A 16,764-nucleotide genomic window follows, 5' to 3' on the forward strand; every position below is an offset into this window, starting at 1 on the left:
ACTTTGTCCAAGAACTGCTCGTTTTTTAAACCATTCTTTGCACAAAATTCTTTTTTTGCGATCTTCTCTTTTTTTTTACGCTTAATTGCCACAGCGAGCAATATTGCTGCAGCACAATTGTTGTCCGTATTCATCGCTGTCTGAAAGAGAACTAATGTTCGACCAAAAGTTCGTATGATGTATGGCCAAAGCTGCGAACAAGATTGCGGAATGTTCGCGGAAATGTTCGTGTCGTGTATTTGGCGCTTAAGTGAGTGCAACATGTTGCTTTTAGATCGCTTGCTGGAGTGTTGATGAGAGGGAAAGGGTACCGATAAAGAGGATAAATATAATAAGAGCCACCAGTCTGCTACGAGTGGCAAATAACTCGCTGGAAATTAAAAAAATTTATGCCCAATGTTTTCCATGAGGGACATTTTCAATTGTCTCGCATTTATCCATGCCGTGTAGGCACCTTATGCAAATGTGATTTTTGGAAAGAGAACTAATTAATTAATTAAATACAGTCAGAAAAATAAACACAAATACCCCACGAAAATGTATAGAAAACATTTATGTACATATCGCCCAAAAAAAATCTACGACTACCATAACGAAAACATTATAGAAAGTAGCAAGTGACGTATCTTATTATATTTATCCTCTTTGCTTGGGCACGCGATTTGTTTTCGTTCTTCTTAATAACGTTATATTGGCTGCAGCTTATTTCTGCCAAATTTTCAAGTTAATTACTGAAAAAGTACAATGTTTATATTTTGAGCAAGAAATTACTATTTTTATTAAATAAATTCGTTGGAACGCATTAACAAATTTCATAACACTGATAGCACGTACATACAGATAAGATATGTATCAGCTGATTATAGACGGCTCCCGCGATTAACAACGATATTGACTTAAATTTGTGTGTGTTAGTGCAGTCGGGTGGCTTCGTGACACACGTATTTGTGGTCGGCTACACGTTGACGAAAATCAAAAATTTTTGATTTTTTCATTTGACGCTTCCTTACTTGATAGTCGCGGCAAAGAGGATAAATATAATAAGAGACGTCACTCGTTACTTTGCGTAATGTTATTCGTTAGGGTACTCGCAGGTTGTTTTTGGGCGAGATGTGCATAAATGCCTTCTATACATTTCGTGTGGTATTTGTGTTTATTTTTCCAACTTTTTTACTTAATTATTTGTCTCGTTATTGGCCGTTAGTGTTTAGAAAAACTGACAATTTTTGGTTGAGCTCAAGGCCGTGTTTTCTTAAATAAAACACTTGGATGTGTATTTTATTTTTCAATATTTCGACTTCAGTCTGCAGTCATCCTCAGGACTGGAAATAACATAAAACATAATTATTAAAACCAATAAAAGGCATCAACAAAAATTCATTACTTACATCATAAGCTACGCTTTGAAGACTATGAAGAGCTTTTTTAGTCTTCAAAGCGTATCTTAAGATGTAAGTAATGAATTTTTGTTGGTGCCATTTTTTGGTTTTAATAATTATGTTTTATGTTATTTCCAGTCCTGAGGATGACTTCAGACTGAAGTCGAAATATTGAAAAATAAAAACAAAATAAAATACACATCCAAGTGTTTTATTTAAGAAAACTCGGCCTTGAGCTCAACCAAAAATTGTCAGTTTTTATTTAGTTAATTAATTAATTCTCTTTCCAGAAATAACATTTGCATAAGGTGCCTACATGGCATGGATAAATGCGAGACAATTAAAAATGTCCCTTACAGAAAACATTAGACATACATTTTTTTTGTTTTCCAGAGAGTTACTCGCCACTAGCAGTAGACTGGTGGCTTTTATTTATTTATCCTCTTTGGTCGCGGGGTGTGATTGACAAAACAGCAGTGTTGTATTTAGTTTGTGGCGACATTCAAAATGAACAAATGCGCGGAAGAACAACAATTTATATGAAAATTTATTCAAAATTATCAATGTATTACGTTTTGCGTACAATGTTTTCATCCACAATTTCTTTTTATCACTCTTTTTCGTTTTTTTATTTAATAAAATGCTGCAGTTGCAAGTAAAAACAAAATCATCATCCGATGACGACATATTGACGTCCGAACGCTACGGTTTCTTAATGCAAATGTTGATTAATGGCTTTTTATTTGATTGTCGCGGGGCAAACGTCAAATACCCGACACGCACAGATAAAAAAATTCAGTCAATCTCGTTGTAAATCGCAGGAGTCTTTAAAAGAACAAATAGAACCGAAGTCGAAGATCTAGTTCACTTGTTCAGTTGAGAGACCCGGTCAATTGAACAAGTTCAGAACGAAATGACCCAACTCTACGTTTTCGTCTTTTCGGCTGTGTGGACGTGCAGTGTCATCCTCGGTTCGACTCCAATAATTTTGGACTTTTTCGGTTGGCGTTTGGCGGAGTTGGGAGTTGCAATGCTTTCCTGACCTGGAGTTAGGGTGGTTTTTTGCAGTCCTAACAGGAATCAGAGAAAATTGAAATCTGGCGTGGTGCCAAATAAGGACCAAACGTTTTTTATATGCGTAAAATAGTGAAAAACCACATGGCTAACAAGCCGCGTATTGGATTCTAGGGGCCTACTCTGTATTGCGATGCGAAAGAAAAAATACGCGAAATCGCAAAATCGGTACTCTGTATCTTGAAATTCGCATACATATTTTGACTTTCGCATTCACATTTTGCCCATTCGCAATTGTTAACCCCTTTTCGAATTGCCACCACTAGTGGTGGGTAATGACACTATTTTTTGAGTGTTAACACAGTAGCACAGGCACACTTTGCAGTAGGGGGACTCATGTAACCGTATAAATGCCTTATAAAGTGTGTAAACGTATAAATTTATCTAGTTTACGCAGGAGCTGTCAAATTTTGTATGAAAAATCATTTACACGATTTGTATAAATTTACGCGCACATTTCATTGTGTAAACGCGGTAAACTCAAAGGAATGCAACCTTGCAGACATTACAGACGGCATTTTCATCAAAAATCTCCAACATCAGCAAGTAAAGGCGTTTTAGTTTTGATGTTACACTTAATCTTGGTATTTTTTAATTTGTATAACAATCAAAAAAATTTTTTTGGAAATAATACAGCTGAAAAACAATCAAGTTTATCAAGAGTATTACTAGGTGCGTTCATATAACCGCGTGTGTAAATGGATATAATTTTACACCTTATAAGTTTATATGCTATCATGAGTCCCCCTAGTGTTAACACATTGTGTTGACACAATTGTGTTATAACTGATTATCGAAAGTCGATATGAGTGTAGGCATAATATCAGAGCACAGGGGCCCTATTCAGTAACTGAGTTTTAAAATGTAATTTGTATGAGAGAAAAATGTACATTTCAAAACTCATAGTTACTGAATAGGGCCTCAGTACTGTTACTTACCTCTAACGCCACGTTTGACGCCATTTAGAAGAGTAAATCATGACAACATTTATCTTCTTTCATACTCCAATTTTTTAAAGTCATATCATCTGATCAAGACGATAGTAAGTGCCCCCGTGGACACCATTTTTTTATGAAAATCAAAATAAAATAAAAATCTTAGCACATGTCTTCAACCTGTCTCTTTCCACCTTTGTCATACCCGAAAAAAGGAAAATGGCCAAGGTGGTCCCGCTACTAAAGCCTGGGAAGCCAGCTAACATAGGAGAGTCGTATCGTCCGATATCTCTCTTATCGCCAGTAGTAAAGACGCTTGAAGCCAATTTGCTCTCCTACTTCCAAGCAAATTTGCAGCTAGCCTGTCATCAGCATGGCTTCAAAAACCTCCATTGCACCACCACCGCGCTAAATGCCATCAGCACCCAGATAAATTGCGGTTTAAATCAAAACCCCCACCATAGAACAGTACTCGTAGCGCTAGACCTATCAAAAGCTTTTGATACGGTCAACCATGGCACGTTACTGCAAGACCTGGAAGGGTCTACCCTTCCCCCATGTCTTAAAAGGTGGACCGCAAATTATCTAGGTGGTCGGCAGGCATCGGTGCAATTTAGAAACGAAACATCAAAACCAAGAAGAATAAAACAAGGGGTGCCACAGGGTGGTGTCCTATCCCCACTTTTGTTTAATGTCTACACATCTAAGCTACCTTCACCACCAGGAGTCACTATCGTTTCATACGCCGATGACTGCACAATAATGGCCACAGGCCCAGGCCCACAGATCGATGAGCTCTGCAACAGAAATTGCCGGCGAGCCCTGTTCTTAAAGCATTCTTCGATCTGGATACTGTAACAGGTTAAACTCTAACCTATCCAGAATCAACCCCGAAATGCATAATGTATATCCCCATTTGGGGACATGACATCAATAATTTCATTAGTTGCAATGCGGAACCAACGCCTCTAACACCCCTCTCACTGTGGTGCACCCCTGTTGAAACTGCAAGTTTCCTTTTACTCCAGTTATAGGATATTGATGACAATTTGTGAGTGTTCACACCTATTGGATTAGGCGAAGCACTGCTACAACAACAGCATATACGCGGCATCGACCATTTTCCTTTAACCTTTTAAAGGGTTCAGCAGTAAGCGAGTGCTGGTGGAGGTGATTCGGCAAAGACCACCAAAGTCAAAGGCAGTACATCGGGCAAGGGTTGATGGAACGAATGGGCCAAACAAAACAAAATCAAAGATAACTGCGATAGAAACACTGGCATCGATAAAACCAAATGGACTCCCTGAATTTCCCAGGGAGTATGCAAGGGTAGTTTCAAGGCAGGCGCACTACTGTTGTGAACCGTCAAGACGATACTGATGATGCAGAGTCCATCCGTAAAGATCAAGCTCTGCGAAGTAGTTCATTGGCCAAACAACAGATTGTGAGGGAACGGTCCAGGATAATGAGTAGTAGGATGAAACAGAGGTACGCCAAGTACAATAATTCGGAAGGTTTCCTGGAGGGAGATTCGGTACTGCTATACAACCCTCATCGGCGGAAAGGTGTTCCATTCAAATTTTGGTGCAGTTGGGAAGGCCCCTACAGAGTTGTGAAGAGGATCTGTGATGTCATCTACGGCATACAAACAATTGGGAAACCACGAAATAGAAGGGTGGTTCATTTGGAGAGGCTAGCAGCGGTTAGATCGAGAGATTTGTCTGGTCGGGACGTTTCTATAATGTGCGGCAAGCGTTGCTTTAATTGCTCTATTAATTTAATTATGAAGTCGCGACATATATTACGTATCTTTCTTTCAATGAATTCGTCTATACATTTACCTTATTTTTTAATTCGTAAATATTCTTCAAAGGTATAATTAAAATAAGGTACGGGAGACAAAAACTTATTATAATCCGAAGTTAAAGGCTCGAAATTCTTAGAGGGTGCCACTATGCTGTTGCACAAGCTGGAAAGCAAATATACAACCTCATGAGTCATGACACAGTTTATCGATTAAGGTTTTTGTTATCAGTTGAATACCGAGCTGCCATATCATGCATAACGAAACAAATAAAATAAAACTTCGACACTCATAAAACACATTACAAATTTCACAATACGTATTGAATTAGATTTGGATCCAAAAAGGGATAAACATTTTAAAGAGGGCCACAAAAAGAGCTAGGGGCTAAACCGGAATTGTTTGAGCTAAACGCAAAAAAAAAGGGCTAGATCTGGCTCCAAGGCCACCAAAATGGCAACACTGCTCCGCATCTATATTGTGACGAATATTAGCATCACTAACCTGATACTAGTATCACTAATAGCGTTTTCTTTTCTGAAATAAATTGTTGCCTAAGTAAATGGTAAAGCCTTAATAGAGTTACTCCTACCCCAGAAAATTTTCAACATTTATAGTGCATGCGGAGAACATAAATGGCTACCCTGTGTATTAGCTGATTTTCACAAACGCGCTGTCAATGATAATAAAAATTCATTAGCAATTATTTCCTTCATTTCAATTTTCGTCGCTAAAAATTTATGAAGTTACGAAAATAAATTGTCACGATCAGCTGTTTAGCAGAGTTGCATTGCCACACCGCCATTTTACGCAGGGTAAAAGTGTAACGAATTTTCAAAAACAAAGTATATGGAATTTTTATTTTTGTTTGTAGGTATGTCACCATGCTGCCACCTTGTATCGTTCCGCCATGCATGTAATCATCAGTCGAAGTAGTACTCAGGCATACACCCGCTATAAGAGAAACATAAACTACAAATAGGTATACATGTATATAGCTAATAACCAAGTAAGGGATACAATTGTTCTGGAATACAGTTTCGCAAAATGACTAGACCTTAGGACAAATGGATAAACGGAAAAACTGAGGGTATAAAAGCAGCGCCAGCTGATTAATCAGTAATCAGTTTGATTTAAACACTAATAAATACCATTTTGCATTACTAAATATTGTAGTTATTTATTCGACAATTTAGCGATTCGAACGTTTGCAGGTGTAAAATAAGCGGAGTTTCCCTAAATTCGTTACAATATGAAAAACTTCTCTCGGCCATAACACAGCTGCATTCTCATTTTGCCGATTGGAGAAATAGGAAAGCGAGGCAACTGAGAATGTAAAAGCAGCGCACGCTAAGGAGAAATCAATCAGTTTGATTTTAGTATGCGAGTAATCTGATTGTGAAGTACTACTGCCAAAGTAGTTCAAATAAAGAACATTTTGATATACTGAATATTTATTTAGTAATTTATTCGACAGTTCGCAGATTTCAACTCTAACAAAAAGTGCAGAATAATCAAAAATTTCTAAAAAAAGGACATGGCCAAAATGAGTGAATTGAAGATCCAGCAACTGAAGAAGGAGTTGGATAGCCGTGGATTGAATACAACCGAACTTCAGGCACGACTACTATGGAATCAGAAATTTAACGTGGAAGAGTATGTCTTTCATCTTAATGGAGAGGAGACAAAAAAAATTGGAGGGGAAAAATGAAACACCGCAGACAATGGCGAACACAGACCTGAACATGACATTGGCTGCAATATCGGCACAAATGTCCAAAATGTCATCACAAATATCCATCAACATATCGCAACTGGAATCACATGAGACACGTATAACATTCAAGATGGAAACACAACTGGAAGTACAGCTAGAAGAACACAAGACATACATTTAAAAGTACTGGCAGTCGCTGCTTAATTCATACAAATAGAAAATATATCTCTTAAAAGCCCAATGAAAGGATTTCACTGCTAATTTTTCTTAATTCGTAGAAGAAAATCGTTATAAGATACGATGATTCTAAAACTACCCTCCAGCGGGTTAGGGGGTTAGAATATACCCGCGGTAGGTATGTCTGTCGTAAGAGGCGACTTAAATACCAAATAGATTCAAGACGTTGTGTAGCGCAACCCTTTTAAGGTGTTGCCAGCGCAAAATATAGCTTCTCCAACGCAATTGTCAACCTCACCTATCCGTGGCGAATCCTGTTTCATTAACAGCCGAGGCTCTGGCGACCCCGAACTCCTCATGGATCTAGGGGGTGGGAGGGCGGTATGGCCTAGAAGGTCGCATGTGGTCATACCAAATCTTTCCCCAAGGCTTTCGGGGAGTGTCTTTATCGCTACAACAACAACATGATTCTAAAACCTTTAATGAAGTATTAGAGCAATGTGAATATGATGCCTTAAATGAGTACGTAAATTTATTTATCTTCATTTACATTTTAAAATGTAGCGAATTTTGGAAATTCCTGGTTATTTTACAGCTTATGTTAACGTTCGAATCTCTGAACTGTAATAAATAACTCAAAAATTTAGTATAGCAAAATGTTCTTTATTTACCCTAATTTGGTAGTAGTACTTCACAATTGCAATACTTGCGTACTTCACTAATAGCGTATTAAAATCAAACTGATTGATTCTTTATCAGCTTGCGTTGCTTTTATACTCTCTGTTCACTCGTTCGTCTACTTCTCTTAGGGTTTAGACTTTTTACGAACAGCCTTCTGGAGCAGTTGCTTATTTATTTCACATTTCTGTGCTCATATCCACGTTTGTCTCCTTGTTATATGCGTGTATATGTGTGAGTAATAACTTCTGCACTTTTAGATGTTGTTTAAATGTATTTGCAATAACGTCTGAGCTCTTATGGTCTCTCACTGTTGCTTTCTATGCATCAGTGTGTATATGGCTGAGTAATACGCGGCGTTTATTGCTGTGTTCTTGTATGTGTGTCTGTTTTCTCTTCTTCTTCTTCGATCTTACCTTTGCTGTTTACATGCATATATAGCTGCTTACTTCGCTGTTTTTGTGCACTATCAGCATAGTGACTTCTCCAAACTGCTAATATTCGCACAATAACTTATCTTATCTTATGTTATTTTAAGAAAAAATATTGGTAGACTGGTAGCTACACATGGAAATGTTAATTGAACACCGGAAGGTCAGTTCGACATTTACCGCATATTCCTTTTGATGCGATGTCCGACAACGGAAACTTGTTCTGGAGAAATATTGGAAGATATTGAAGAAAGGATGCCTCGAATAACAATCAAGTATGTGGTTGTTATTGTTGCAGCGATAAGGAGGCGTTGGGGAGTGTTATCGATGTTGATGGTCCTTTGCCAGATACAGAGCCGGTATGTTCCGATAACATGCGTTATTAAGGCACCAGCCCGACCATCTCCGGAACGATTTAGTAAAACATTCAAGGCCATACCGCCCTCGCATCCCCTAGATCCGTGAGGAATTTGCGGTTGCCAGAGCCTCGGCTGCTGAAGTACCAGGATTCCCCACGGGTAGGTGAGATTGACAATTGGGTTGGAGAAGCTATATTGCGCGCTAGCAACACCTTAAGAGAGCTTCGCTACACAAACCCTTGGTATTTTAGTCGCCTCTTAGGACAGTCATACCTGCTGTGGGTATATTCTAAGCCTCCTGACCCGTTGGGGGAGTTTTCGGGTTCGAAGGGCTTAGTGCTCAAGCTAATACCAGCACCCAAATTCCGAGTCCTAAGGGGAAAATTGTGGATGACCAAATGGGTATCAACGCTAATCATTTGAAGATAACGGTCTTGAGTAACGGTCCTAAGCTCACATTCTTACCATGGATTTTTTAAATTATATAAGAAAATTCGTATATAAATATTTTAACGAATTTAGTGCAATTCCGCTTATTTGCAACCTTCTACTAACGTTCGTATCGCTAAACTGTTGAATAAATAACTCCAATATTCAATAATGCAAAATGGTCTTTATTAGAGTACTTTACAATAAAACTATACTTCGCAACCAATGGCGTGCTTAAATCAAACTGATTACTGCTTACTCAGCTTTAACTCCTTTTATACTCTCTGATGCCTCGTTCGCATACTTCTAGGCGTTTCTTCCTCTAGAATTTACTACTTGTTTACCAGCTATAAACTCACCAGCTATAAACTACAGATGCACGTTTATAGCTTCCCATATTCGCGTGTATATGTGAGTGATACTTCTACCGATGATTGCATACTTTTGTGAGTATCAGATATATGCATGTGTTTGTGCATATCTGTTGTTGTTGTCGTTGTATATCTCTCCACTTCTTGTATGTACATATGTGTAGACATAATGATTGATTTGTTTATGTAGATACAAGTGACTGCTTAGTATCGGTTTGGAGATGATAGTATGCCTTAGTGTTGCTAATAGCCATGTTTTTTTTACACGTAAACGTCTATACGCTTAAACTTTATATGGACTGCTAAGCGTCGAACTTTAAATACACCTCTGAAATTGCTGCGCATAAAATGTGTACTACTAAATTTCAATACGCATTATACTCAGATGTAACTGAAATATGTGTCTATGTTTCACCCTCTACATTAATTCTATGTATTCTATGCGTGTCCACTATTCATCTCAACTGATTCAGCTATATGTTATACACAGACATACAACAGAGGGTTGTGTCTTCGCTTTTCGGTTCACCCTGTGCTGTAGCTAGTTGTTTAACCACTGCCGCTAGATGGGTCTCCTAAGTATTATATAAGCGAGGATAGGCGTTTTTTTACGCGCAAACTTAAACGTATACGCGTGTATAAAAAACACGGCTAATATTCGTCACAATATGCACATATGGAGTAAACATAAAAGTACATATGCTAAGGCTTTTTATGCGATATTCGACATTGTGACTGCGTGCAATAAACGCATTAAAAGGTACTTGTTTCCACTTTAAGTGCTCCCAACATAATGTTCATTCATACAGCCATAAGGGTATTCACACCCGTGATCAAAGTCGTCACTTTTAATGACTATTAATGACTGCTTCTTTTGTCTATGGAGGGCATCGCGTCAGATGCTCTTTCAAAGTTGGATTTAACTAGATCGAAATTGGACTGCACATCCCAATCGTTTTAAATATTAACGCAATTTCGGTACGTGGGTTGTTGTTAGTATAAAAGTACAGCAATATCATTACATCAGTGCAGGTATCAAAAAACAACGCACAGTGAACCTTTTCTACATATGTAGGTACATACATATGTACATACATGTATGTATCTTTATATCTCCTCGCTAGTTCATTCAGCATTTCTCATCCATTCAACTCTGCTGCTAAGTGGCGCCAAACTTGCGGGACGCTTGTATAATCATGGGCGTAATCAGACGACTTTAACCAAGGGCATAATTCTAGCAAATATCGTCGCTCCCAACGAAAACTATCAACTACCTTCTACTAATGTAAAATAAAAACTTTGTGATTGAAAATTATTTTCTAATTTTAAGTTCGGTTAGCTATGTATAATAGCGAATTTTTTTCAAACTATTACTAGGATATTACAATGTTAAAGGTGTCAGTTGAAAGCACCGCGGAAGGCGAGAGAACTAGAACTGGTACCATGCCCCAGCAGGTTAGGGGGATTAGAATATACCCGCGGTAGGTATGCCTGTCGTAAGAGGCGACTAAAATACCAAATTGATTCAAAGGGTTGTGTAGCGCCACCCTCTCAAGGGGTTGCCAGCGCAATATATAGCTTGTTGTTGTTGTTGTTGTAGCAGTGCTTCGCCCCACCCAATAGTTGCGACCGATCACAAATTGTCATCAATATCCTCTAACGGGAGTCCAAGGAAACTTTGCCGTTTCAACAGGGGTGGACCTTAATGAAAGGGGTGTTAGAGGCGTTGGTTCTACATTACAATTAAAGAGATGGTTGGTGTCATGTGGGGACACATTGCAAGCGGGGCATACATTTTGTATGTCGGGTTGATTCTGGATAGGTAAGAGTTTAACCTGTTACAGTATCCAGAACGAAGTTGAGCTAGAGTGACTCGCGTTTCCCTGGGGAGTATGCGTTCCTCTTCCGCAATTTTTGGGTACTGTTCTTTGAGTACTGGATTCACCGGGCAATTCTTGGCTTAAAGGTCCGACGCCTGATTGTGGAGTTCACCAAGGACCTGCTTGTGTTTTTTTGCTTCATACGGCTGAGTTCTCATGTGCCGTATTTCCTCAAAATGCTTACGGAGATGATTCCTTAAGCCCCTAGGCGGTGTTGGCTCATCAATCAGATGTCTGTTGGGATGCCCAGGTTTCTGGGTATTCAACAGGAACTGTTTGGTTAGCATCTTATTTCTCTCCCTGATGGGGAGTATTCTCGCTTCATTATGTAGATGGTGTTCTGGGGACATAAGAATACATACAGCCCGTGGCGGTTCTGAGAGCAATATTTTCGCAGGCCTGTAGCTTCTTCCAGTGGGTAATTTTTAGGCTTGGCGACCAAATAGGGGACGCGTAGCATGCAATCGGCTGGCCAATTGCTTTGTATGTGGTAATGAGCGTTTCTTTGTCTTTTCCCCAAGTACTGCCAGCAAGGGATTTGAGGATTTTATTATTACAATTGCGGCTGCGTGCTCACCAAAATGTTGATCCTGATCAAACGTCACACCCAAGATTTTGGGGTGTAGGACAGTCGGTAGCGTAGTGCCATCGACGTGGATTTTCAAAATGGTCAACATTTGGGACGCCCATGTTGTGAATAAGGTCGCGGAGGATTTAGTCGGTGATAATGCCAGGTTTCGCGAGGCGAAAAAGCTGGAGAGATTAGGGAGGTAGCCCTTTATTATGTTGCAAAGCTCATCGATCTGTGGGCCTGGGCCTGTGGCCATTATCCTTCTGGTGGCGAAGGTAGCTTAGATATGTAGAAAATAAACACCACCCTGTGGCACCCTTGTTTAATTCTTCGTGGTTTTGATGTTTCATTTCTAAATTTCACCGATGCCTGCCGGCCCCCAGATAATTTGCGGTCCACCTTTTAAGACATGGGGGAAGGGTAAACCCTTCCAGGCAGTGCCGTAGAGAGAAAATCCGGGCCCGGGAGTAAACAATTTACGGGCCCCTATAAAAAATCCGCTAATACATTTGATTAATTTGAATTAATGACGTCTTATTCATGAACCATTATTGATGGATTACATCAAAAAAAATTTTTGCCACATCAACTAAATGATTTTTGGACTAAGAGCTGAAAAAAAAATTAACACAAAATATTTACTATTTATACTATTTTATTGTAACGTAGAAATAAAATTCTCTTTTAACAGCCACATATTATTTCAAATAATCTTTTTTAGTTATATGGTAACATTTTAATACATTTCTGATAAATTTAATGATTATTATAAATTTTAATTATTCAATATAGAAATTTCGGATATCAAAGAGTGGCTTTACTTGCTTTTTTCGCTGCAAATTTGTTTATAATAATATCAAAATTTAACTGTCTTGCCAAAACGGGTTCAACACAAATCGTGGCAAGTCCTGAAACTCGCTTTTGAGATGAACACGATATATGAATATTTTTGATTTTTGAAGGGATGCTGAAGGAACGTTCTGCACTAGCTACAGAGACAGGTATAGTGCAAAAGATACGAAAGCAACGCAAATGTTGGGGAAAATTGTATAGGCTCATTCCATTTCAAGACACCCGGTCCGCTCAGGACATGATTTTTGATTTCGATGAAATTTTAATATGTTGTTCTTTGGTCAAAATAATGAAACAGGTTTTTTTTTTGCCTCAAAAAATTTTTTTTTCGGATTTATCGGCAATTGAATTCCATAAAATGCAATCGGTATTTTATTTACCTATTTTTTCAACTGTAAATAACTTTGTCAAAAATTAACCGATTCTCATGATTTTTTCTTTGAAATGTTCGTTATTATATTTAATTTTATATAACTTTATAAACAATAGCATATAGTTTAAGAAATTTTTTTGTTTAGTATAATATCACATTTATTATTGAAAACATTAATTTGTTGTTATTTTTCAGAATTACAGTGATTTTGTAACAGGCCATGGCAAAGGATCTTGTGACGGTATTGGAGGTTTAGTGAAATATTTTGCCATATTCTGAAAAATTACAACAAATTAATGTTTTCAATAATAAATGTGATACTTTAATTAATTTTAAGCATTTGGCATTGATCGCCTTGTATGCTGATATGTAATGCATCAATATATGACGAAAAAAAGATTAATATTCAAAAATTCATATTTCGAAAACAACGAGCGTTGGCCAATGGATATTTACCCAAGTTGAAATATAAACTGCTCACTCGATATAGAAAAAGTTTAAACGAGAAACAATAACCGTTATTTGAAATATTAATTTAAAAAAGTCATAAATTTTTAGTAAATAATTAAAAATATAGTTTTTTTTGTAACTATATGCAATTGTTTATAAATTTATATAAAATTAAAAGTAATAACGAACATTTCAAAGAAAAAATCATGAGAATCGGTTAGTTTTTGACAAAGTTATTGTGTAGCTGTAATTTCATCAATACATGGGGGGAAAAATGTTTAATATTCAAAAATTCATATCTCGAAAACAACAAGTTCTGGCTAACAGGAATTTAGCCAAGTTGAAACATGAACTCTTCACTCAATACAGAAAAAGTTTAAGCAAAAAAAGATAACCTTTTTTGAGAAATGAATTTTTAAAAAAAGGCATACATTTTTACTAAATACTAAACAAAATTTTTTTTTAAACTATATGCTATTGTTTATAAATTTATATAAAAGTAAATATAATAACGAACATTTCAAAGAAAAAGTCATGAGAATCGGTTAATTTATGACAAAGTTATTTACAGTTGAAAAAAATAGGTGAATAAAATACCGATTGCATTTTATCGAATTCAATTGCCGATAAATCGGAAAAAAAATTTTTTTTGAGGCAAAAAAAAACACGTGTTTCATTATTTTGACCAAAGAACAACATATTAAAATTTCATCGAAATCAAAAATCATGTCCTGCGCGGACCGGGTGTCTTGAAATGGAATGAGCCTATACAGATTTTGAACAAATGTAGATGATATTTATCAATTCCAATGATGACACACCTTTATCAAAATTTGCTTCGTAAATGTGTTTCAAGTGAATTATTTCACATTATAAGCTTTGAGAAATGTCCGACTTCCATTTTTCGACAAATTTTGCTGCGCTCGCCCGAACCGTAGTTTCATCCATGTCTTCAAATTGCCTCAAAAAGGAAAACGTCTAGCTCGAATTTCCCATAGCTGCAAATCATTCAATAATGCCAGTGATTACCGAATCAACGATCACCAGGAATGTATTGTTTTTAAAATCAGACTCTGAATCATCCGTAATCATCTCATTTTAATTATCTTCAGAACATCTTTTGGGTTTTCTCTTTCGAATATCTAGAAACTTTGGCGAGATGTTCAATTGAATAGCAACTGTTTTGCATTCGTTTAAAATTGTTTCCCATTGGTTCCTGATCAACTTCAAATCAGCTAATAAGGCATCTAAATGTCGGACCTCAACATCTATGGTGGCGTCTCTAGCTTGGAGTACGACGTTTCTTTCATTAATGGTAGTCAGTATTTTGTGACCAAATTGAGGACAGCAATATACATTCGAACATGTTGATGTACTTGAGAATGCCGGTAACATCTCCGTATGCTTGTGCAGTCAAATTTAGCTTTAGTAATGCGTTTAGTGCTTGTGTTAATCCTGGAACATGGCTTGCGAATGGTCTGATTGCCTCAATCTAGCCGACCACTTAGTATCTGAAAGACTGCAGAAGAGAGCTCGGTACATTTTTTTTTTGAGGATGTCCCATCGTTGTGGACTGCTACTGAAAATAGTAAAGCATTTTTGCACAACTCCAAAGAAAGTAATTGCAGCCGTACAACATTCTGCAGCATCAACACCACATAAATTGAGACTGTGGATTGCACAAGGAGAGTAATCAGCATTCGAGTTTTTGTCGAGAATGTGAGTTCTAAGCTCCTTTCATATTGGCGCCGTTATCGTTTTGGTTACAATTCACGAAAGCGAAAAAGCGTTCTTGAATTGTAAAACTTATTGCTTTCGAATTGAAATGGAGTTAGCGCAAAATGAACGTAGTCAACGTGACTAGCATCAGGCATAGCATCAACGATAATAGCAAAATACTTGGCTTTCTTACCTTGATCTAATATAGTTTCCCTCACGTGCTTTGCACAAGTTTCTATGAACTCGTTCTGAATGTCTGGGGAGAGATAGTGAACCTGTAAACGTTTGTGCTGCTGTTGTGAAATCCTAACTTTCTCCAAATGATCTCTAAGTATCGGATCATATTAGCTTATGAGATCTTAGATGCCCTAAAAATTTTCATCGCTTCGTTCACCAAGATACACACTTTCGCCTTTGAAAGCTAGGCATCTTTCACCCAAAAATAAAATAGTGTCCAAAATTTTATATAAAATTTCTTTCCACTTTTGAGTTTCAGTAATTAGCTGGTCATTGATAAGTGTATCAATTGTAGCCTCCTTTTGAATTAGATTTTGTAAAGATCGCCATTGAATATAACATTTAATGTGATCTTGACTATTTTCGTGTGATGGCAGTTTATCGTATAGCTTCTTCCATACCTGGAATTTCGAATATCCGCCAGGACAACACATTTTAGGTCGATTTAAAGTATCGGTGCTTAATAGACGACATGGTAGGCAATAAAAAGCATTGCTACTGGCACTCCACACTAACCAGTCACGCTCCACTTTCTCTCCATTTGGCAAGATTCTGTTTAACAACTAGGTAGGAAATGCCTCATCATGACAATCACGTGGAAAAATAAGAGGACACTTTTGATGACCTCGACGAATTATTCCGTTGACTTCTTCAGATCGCAAAAACTCATTATTTACGGTACCGATATCGAAGTCGTTTAAATAATCTGGACTTTGATACAGAGTTGGTGGTATTGTTGGAAGACTTTTTGAAGATGAACCTTCATCAGTGTCACCACGAAAACTTTACGATTTCGGATTCATCTAAACATACATTTTTGTTTGATGCTTTTATTATTGTCTCCTCATTCGAAGGTCCAGGCAAAAAATCATTATCAATATTCGTTGCTTTTGAAATTCGGCTTAAAATTTGCACATGGAACAACTAAAGACTCTCCTGAATTGCAAGAAAATGTCTTAGTACCTCTAAATCGCGGGCCCCCTGAGAAACCCCGGGCCCGGGGGAATCCCCCCATTCCCCCTCCCCTCTCGTCGGGCCTGCTTCCAGGTCTTGCAGTAACGTGCCATGGTTGACCGTATCAAAAGCTTTTGATAGGTCTAGCGCAACGAGTACTGTTCTATGGTGGGGGTTTTGATTTAAACCGCAATTTATCTGGGTGCTGATGACATTTAGGGCGGTGGTGGAGCTATGGAGTTATGTTAGCTGGTTTCCCAGGCTTTAGTAACGGGACCACCTTGGCCATTTTCCATTTTTCGGGTATGACAAAGGTGGAAAGAGACCGGTTGAAGACATATGCTAAATATTTGAAACCCTCTCCCCCTAGGCTT

This window comes from Eurosta solidaginis, chromosome 4 (assembly GCF_040869045.1).
Source record: "Eurosta solidaginis isolate ZX-2024a chromosome 4, ASM4086904v1, whole genome shotgun sequence".
Lineage (NCBI taxonomy): Eukaryota > Metazoa > Arthropoda > Insecta > Diptera > Tephritidae > Eurosta > Eurosta solidaginis.